Below are 8637 nucleotides of genomic sequence, written 5' to 3' on the forward strand. Positions count from 1 at the left end.
CAAATAAAAAGAGCATTCATTATTTTACCAAATACAGTAACTAACACAGAGTGTGTCAATAATTGACTGTACAGTATATAATGACAAAGTAAACTGAAATCTTAATCTTGTTAAAATGCCACAGTACATTTGTGTACTGTTAAGGCAATACGCAAATAAAATTAGACAAGATTGAATGATGGTAACTTTTTGGATTGTTGTGCAGAACTGTATGACATTAGTTGCCTGGTCTAATTTCTTGGGAATTGTATTAATTTCCTGGAGGAGGATATTTTAACACATCAGAGAAGGGACTTTAAGGATATATTAAATTTGAACTAATGGTAAATAATAGCATGGTAGTACAGTGGTTAGCATTACTGCCTGACTGCACTGGGTTCCATTCCTGGGGTGTACTCTGTATGCAGTTTGTATGGTCTCCCCATGTTTGTGTGGGTTTCCTCCAGGTGCTCCGGTTTTAGAAAAAGACAACTAATATGCCAGTCACAGGTGTATCTGTTGAGTAATGTAGACTATTAGATGTGTTTTGAATCCAACGTGACCAAACTGCATTTATTCACAGGTAGATAAGCAAAACTGTACTCAAGAAATAGGCCTGTTATGAAATATAATACGATTACATTTTAGTTTTTGATTAAAAGGCAGGAGTGCGTCTGTATCTTTGTGTGTGTCTGTGTGTCCGCCCTGCAATGGACTGGGCTGGCAGGGTGTATACTGCCTTGCTCCCAGTGCTCGTCAGGGTAAGCTCCAGCTCCCCCATGACTCTGAATTGGACGAAGCAGTTAAAAATGGGTGGATAGAAGGTAAGATGTTAGAATATTAAGGGATCATAATTTTACTGCAATTAATTTATGAAAAGATCATGAACTACGAAGACCTTTATGTAACTTTTATCTGTAACTTTAAGACTTTTAGCTATAACAGTTTGGGAATGAAACTAGCCAGTTCTCATTTGAAAACCCCTATTTCAGATTTCTTTATAAATCAATTACTTAATTCAGTGTTCTGCAGTGGGTGGATAAACCACTGAATTATTTGTTAAAACAGAGTTCCTCATATTTTGCAAGCAATGCACAATATTTTAACAGCACTGGGGGTAATGATGTCTTTGTTCCTTTTTTAAACATTCCTTATTCACTATCTTCTTTGTTTTTATAATTTGTGTTAAAGAGATTCAATTAATTTAAAAAAATATTGAAAATGTGAAAAGAATATAGAACAGATTGCAAACAGGAAGCTGGTATTTGGTAGTTGTTTGGTAGTTCAGTATTACAGATTCAATACATACAGTATGCTATACTGAATTTTCACACAAAGATGATGTAACCTTTGTTCAATTTAATTTGCCAAGTGTCTGTTGTCCCAAACTGATTTTTCTAAGCTTTTTTTTAAGTGCTTTAATGCGGTTTCTGTGTTCATCACTCCTCCTGTCAAACTTCAGTTTGCTTTAATGTTATCATCCATTCTTGAAAACTGTTAATTCCACATTGTAAAAGAAAGATCGTAATATCAGATCAGTTAAGCCTTCGTCAAGAGAGAAAGAAAAGAACAGGAAGAAAATGAAATAAAGGAGTACAATGTCCCTGCTACTTTTCTCTCTTTCCCTCACACCTGAAAAAATGCTCAAAAATGATGTTTTTCTCTTTCGACTTTTCTTTCTGTTTATTATTTGCAGCCTGCACACAGTTTCCCATTTGAACATCCCGATAACTGTTATACTAGTTAAGTGATACTTCTCTCTATCTCTTGAGATACCGTTGACTTTTAGGAATTATATCCCTCTCTTTAATTTCCATGAATGTTCCAGGAAGAAGTAGTACTGATTTGTGGTTCAGCCTCATTTCCTCATTTTATCACCTATTACAGTTCCAGTTCTCCAATCCTTTCTCCACTCCAGTGCTCCCATCATAAGTGATTTGAAATATCCAGACTGTGTTCTGCTTAACATCCTTAATCTCGTTAGATGCAATAGGGAAAAAACCATCAGGCTGTCAAAATAGTGTACAGTATTCAATTACTGAAAGAAATATGTTTAAAAGCCTGTCTTGTGAGATTCCTGGGATTAGAGTAGCAGGTGTCAGCTCCAATTAATAATTACAAATACATCAAAGAGATCTGATTGTACCCTCCAGCAGACAGGGGCAAATGTGGATTTAATGTGTCCACTGGGGAAAAAAGCATTACAAACGGCTAAAAAATGACCTGTAGATGCTTTCAGATGTGTGCAGCTGTTGTTTCAATGAGTCTTGCGTCATCTCATCATCATCTCCACATGCTCTCATCTGTCTGTGACAATCTGGACATGAACGACACAAACTGCGAAAACTCTTTGCGAGAGTGAAGAAAATGAGAATTTTTCCCAAGCTGGCAAAAAATGATGAGCCAACATGCTATGCTTCAGTGAGCTGTAAAAACGGCTTGCTCAGGAGCATGCATATACTGTATAGTAGTATATTGTACATGATTTTCAAATACTGCAGACTACAAATACTACTAGACTACAATACTACAAACTCCACATACTGTAGATAGCACCCTAGGTCCAGAATTGAACCAGGCCCCAGCACTGTGAAGCAGTAATGCTAACCTCTGAACCACTGTGCCACCCCTGTACTATATACTCCACTAAAACTTGATCTGAGATTATTGCATTTTGTGATGAAAATGATAGTAAGGCCCTTGGTATATTTATAGCTATAATATGGAGTTTCACAAATAGTCAAGCTGTCAGTGAACAGCGTGAAACCTAGGTTAGAGGAAATCTTCACAGAAGTGGCAAATTTCCCTTAAAACACCAACTTCCTAGTGTAGCTATGGAAAGAAAAGTTTTCTTGGTTTTCTTTATTTTTTGCATACTATCACACACCAAATGTTGTTCCAGCAAAACTCAGTTTTCATGTGAGTTATCTCCTCTAACAGAAATAGATTCTGACCAAAGGTTTTTCACAGAACAGTGGCAGTGGGAACTTAGCGAAAAGGAGTCTTTTAAACAATCTTTTAACTGCTCTCATTTTGCTTATTATGTTTCTTACTCCTGAACGTTAATAACCTGAGAATCAAACAGTAAGTAACAAACTAAAAAGACAAAAATTCATCAGTGAGTTCAGTGAGATTCAGTTCGAGTACAATATTTCTAACCTTTGGGAGAGTGTCACAGAATCAGTGAAATAACAGTTGTGCTACAGTATGAAATAGATATTGATTATATTTTGCAATTTGACAATGCTGGGAGATGTGAAACCACCTATGAATAGCAACATTGTCGAGCATTGACAGCTGAAAACATATTTCCCTATATACCGAACAGAATAAAAATATTCTAGATAATATCACAAGGTACTTGAGCCCACAAATGTTAACACCTCCTTCAAAGCAAATAAAGCTCAACCTCAAACGTTCGTTTATGTCCTCTATTAAATTCTTCCACTGCCCACCAGTAAATACTGTACCTTCCACCCACAGCAGAGCTTATACTTTATTAGTGTGCAGCCCACAAATTTTGTTTGATCAGGCTGATTAACTGCGAAAGTAAAAACGTCCCTTTTTGGATTTTCAGATGGTCCATTTTTTAGCACATTATCCTTCACCTAGTTACAGTGCAACAAGTATGAATAAGCATGTAAAAAAGATGTCTGTACACAAAAAGTAGAATTGCAAAAGCAAATTAGTACACGTTAAACATCTCAGGGTTTTGGATAACAACAATAGCAAGACGTATGCAGTATAGAAAATATCGCACTATTGCATTAAATGGTTTTTCAAAGTACAAATTACAGCAACATTATTACAATATTCCTTTCCAAAAACTGATTTGTTGGTGAACATCAAATGTAACCTTGATCCTTATCTGTGCTCTTTGATCACTCTCTATTTGTTTTTAATTGTTTGTCCCATGAGGAGCTATGACACTATGCACATACAAATATACATGCAGCATCTCTTTGCAGTATTTATCAAAATACGTACAGCAAATTAACTTTGACAGTTTCACATTCTGTGTGAACACTCTGAACACCTTTATAGACATGAGGGTGTAGAGGGTGCAGGAAGCCACAGCACAGTTTAGCGAAGGTTTGAAAAGAGTTTTAAGTCATTATGAAAAGGTCATTTTTCAGAGAACACCCACGAAGACACACAAAATGTATCCCTGTGTAGTCCAGAATTATAAAAGCAGGTCTGAGTATAGCTCTGCTAGCTTTCTATTGTTACCATAAATGGGTTTTAAGAAGTGACCATTGAATATGCATTAGAACATAAACACAGAGTTTTCCACACATGGAGCAATGTCTATTTCTGATAGTTTTCTCCGCCTTTCACCGATTTCTGAAATGTCTGATAAATACTGTAGGCATCAGGTCAGGTTCTACAAGGGTGTCCAAGTTTACAAATATCTTTAGGACAACTGCCTGTAAGGAGGCATTATCTGAGCATGGAGGGTTACGGACTCGTTACAAGAGCAGAACTAATTTAAAAAGGTCTAATTTAAAAAGCAGAACTAAAAGTTAGATGTAAAAGGTAGTACAAAAGCAAGGCAAAGATCTATCTTCTGGGAAGTTTCATATTTAAACTTAAGACGCATGAAAAAGGAAGCACTTTGATGAAAATAGAGTATGACTTCAAGCTGAAGATAAAGACTCACTGATAATTTGAAGAAGCAACTTTGCTTTTTGTTGGCAAGATCTCCCCTCAGAATATTTCACAATTAGAGTGGCAGAGTGGTTTGACATTAGTTCTGGGGTTAACATACTTGTTGCCTAAATTATCTCATATACTGTACTATACATTACCACTGTTAGTGGACACAGAAATAAGAGAAGAGTAGTATAAAATTAATCTTCAGTACATACTGTATGTAGTTGTATGAGCTAATTTCTTTCTTACAACCTGTCTTATTTAATATCTACATTTTAGTGTTAAATAACAGCGATAATTTCCAACTTCAAAGGGAAGGTTAAAGGAGATTAATCTTTTCATTCTAGAACAAGGTAGACTAAGAAGAGATTTAATCCAAAAATGTATAATTCTAATCTAGATAGGGCCAGCCAAGGGGATTATTACAGATTCACTGACAGCTCGGAACTAAAGAGGAATTAATTTAGATTCTCTTGGAGTCTCCCAGGTGGTTGAGACCTAAGATCTAGATCCCTTCAAGAAAAAGCTGCTTCAAATTCTCGATTTGCTTAGGTGCTGAACAAACAACTGCTAAACAAACTATCATAAGTTATTGTGATCTTAAACAAAAATAAGTGCAATAAAATAAGGGAAATAAAAATAACAAAGCATTAAACAGACATGCAACAGTGACACAGGTCACTCCTACAAAACCCACATGGGACACCCCCTTCTATAAACATCTTTGAGGGTGCTAGCAAAAGATGACATGATGATGACTGTCCATGTGTCTCATCAACAGATGGTACCTTAATTTCCATAAAGAGCCACCCCAGCACAATTCTGTGCACAATCCAGCATCCACAATACAGCATTTTCAACTCCAGAATCTCATCATCACACAGGTGCAAATACAATGGATATCCTTTAGCTTTTTTAATTGAAGAGCACTTTCTCTTTACTGGATTTAAACATTAACAAAAACCCACTTATATTACTGTCTTGGTTGCAATATTTAAACATAACATAAACATTTTTGGTTATTACAGTATGTACTTACTATAGTGTCATTTTTACAGAGGTAAGCACATTAATCAAATGCATGCTTTAACAGTTAGTGTGGCCGATCTGAATTGATGGTCATATCCAAATCTACAGTATGCTGGTAATCGCAATAAGGACTGTAGAGGACTTAGCCTTCATTTTTAAGCCATTACTATCTTTTTATTTTATTTTAACAAGACAAATAAACAAAACAGAGGCAAGCAAAAATATAAGACAAGCCTAGGTAACCGACCCAACAATTCACAAGAGTCTTTTTTGCAATCTCTTCACCCTCCATTAACCATGAAGCAATTTCTTTGAATAAAATGTAAGAAAGATAAAAATGTATCTCATGTTCAAAATGAGACCAGAGCACTGGGCTTCTCCTGCACCCCAAAAGCAGAAGTATTGTATGGCTAACTCCAGCAGCTGAGAGTTTTAGCGAAAAGAAATCTGTGAAAACAGGAATCTAATGTCACCAAAGTAGCGAACAAGTGGAAACCCAGTGTTGGAATAGCAGTTTCTGTGGCAGTAGTGAGGCCACAAAATTCATCTCTGAGAAAAAGAAAATCCAATTGTAAAGTCATTATAAATAGCTTCAGATGTTTCCTGATAAGTATCCTTGACACTGTAAAAACAGCTTACTTCCACAATAAAATAACATCCTGACACATCCAAGTCATGTGTGTAAATATTTCTTGTGTTTCAGAATAACTGAAAGAGAAAGACTCCTTTCCAAAGAGAGGAGATGGTTTGGTATTTAGTATAAATCGTTACAGCAAAACTGATTTACAGTAGCAATTGAAATAACAGGGAAAAATGAAAAGGAGCTTAAATTGGTTTAATAATGAATTAAACGAAATGTATTGCAAAACAGACATGGAATGAAAAGTTACACATAACATCTAAGTACCTACTGTCATACTTTGAGAAACAAAGTTTTTTTCATTTGATGTCTACTCACCCTTGACTTTCTGTAAAGGAAGGAAGGTTTGTGGTCTTCTCTGCACATTTTTTTAATTTTGAAGTTCATGGCTTCTTTCCAGAGACAGTTTACTCATTTTTTTCAGCACAACACACACAGTTGTTACAGTTCTACACTCAACGTTCTTTTTTTTTTCATTACAATTTTTTAAAATCAATTCTCACTATTTCATTTGGTGATGGAAATGTCCAAATCTTAGTTGACCAAATAACTATAGACCAGTGGTGTAGAGTGGCCATTGACAGGGTGTAAATTTCAGGGATTTCCAGACATACTCCCTCTTAACACCCTCTGAACAGACAGAAATCACCTCAAAAAACATGATAAACCTGAAATTTTAAAGTTTAAGCAGGTTCCACTTTATCTATCTCTGTCGTGTTTTCTATATGATTCCAATGAAGAGGACGTTTTCTCTGAAAGTCTGTGCTTTAGAACTGATTGATCGTGCATAAATATAGTGTGTACTTATATTACGAGTGTTTGTGAAATTAATTGTTGCAGAGCTGTGAAACCTACAAGTACATACTGTTTAATTACTGATGAGCAGTTTGCCATAGGAAGCAACAATTTTTATCTCTAGAGGGGTCTGACTAGCTTTCAAGTTCCCCTTCTTGTACATTGATTAAAACAAGATTGCTTAACTGCAAATCAGGGTTTTCAAATAAAATAAAATATATCTAATACATATTCTTGCTCAGCAGTCGTTCAGGGGTATCTTGTTAAAAGCTGAAAGACTCTAGGACTGATAACATCAGGTATCAACAAACAGAGAATGAGAGAGTGTTTTATTCACTGTTGAGAGCTACTTTGTTCTTGATAGATATACAGTAATTGGTATCAACCTGCTCTCATTTGCAAACTTTTTAATAGTATCAACAAATAGTGCATGAAATGCTACAGTACTTATTCTATGCAACATTTTGCTTTTGAGAGTGCTGTTACACAAATACCACATGATCATTAAATGTGTTTATATGTTGTGCCTGGCTTGCTCAATAAAGGGCTGCAGGTACTATGGTCCTGTCTCTGGAAGTCACCACATGGACTCTAACTATTGTAAATAAGCACATTGGGAGTTAGTTGTCTAATTATTTAAGTATTTGTAATGGGTATAGAAATACACATTCTCACGTGAGTGTAAAGAGTAATTTGTGTGCTATACAGTATAAAGGGCATGCAAGGCATTAGCAGGGGTTTCTGAGTGATATTCTTATGTTGTAATCCTTAAAAGTAAACAATGAAAGTTGTTCAGTATGTTGACAATCCATGAATATTGAAATTGGATCTGTACTAGTTTTTAAAACTGCATGCACCTGATGAGAATGCATACTACAAATGATTTTGAGCTGTTTGAGCTACAGTATACAATAATTTTAAGCATGGTGTGATAAAATAACATTACAGCTATTGAAGTAGCTATTAAAATATCTCAGGATTTAGAAACAATCAAACAATATGGGCGCTGGAATTTGTCTTCAGTTTCGAAGTAAGGAATGGGAAGATAAGGCCTTTGCTTAACTGTAAGGGTCTGAGGCAGATCAAATGGAATTGTCTGGTTTACTGTACCTTAGTAAAGTTTTTGAAAAACCTTTATGAGTCTTTAGCAATGAGAAACCCAGATATGCAGAGACAGAGAGAGAAAGGAAAAGAAGAGGACCTTGTTTGGCTCAAGAGCAGATTCTAATTAAGTATTTGTATCTTGTTTGCCATCTGTTACCTTAGGAAACTAATTTTCCTTTGTCAAGAATCCTAAGGTTAAAAACGTTCTCTTCTGGTTAGTGGATGCATTTTTGAAATTAGAGAGATAGGGTTCTGTTCACATTGTAGCATTTGGATTATAGTAAATTGTTTGTATTTTGTTTAATTTAAAAGGCAGGTCCATCACTCTTGTTGGCCTGTGTAGATGTTATATAGGATTTTAGAATTCTTTGTACAAAGATCTCAGGTGCAACTATACCCACATCTTGGGTATAGTTCCTGGCATATCTTTTACAATT

Source organism: Lepisosteus oculatus, chromosome 27 (assembly GCF_040954835.1).
Source record: "Lepisosteus oculatus isolate fLepOcu1 chromosome 27, fLepOcu1.hap2, whole genome shotgun sequence".
NCBI classification, from domain to species: domain Eukaryota; kingdom Metazoa; phylum Chordata; class Actinopteri; order Semionotiformes; family Lepisosteidae; genus Lepisosteus; species Lepisosteus oculatus.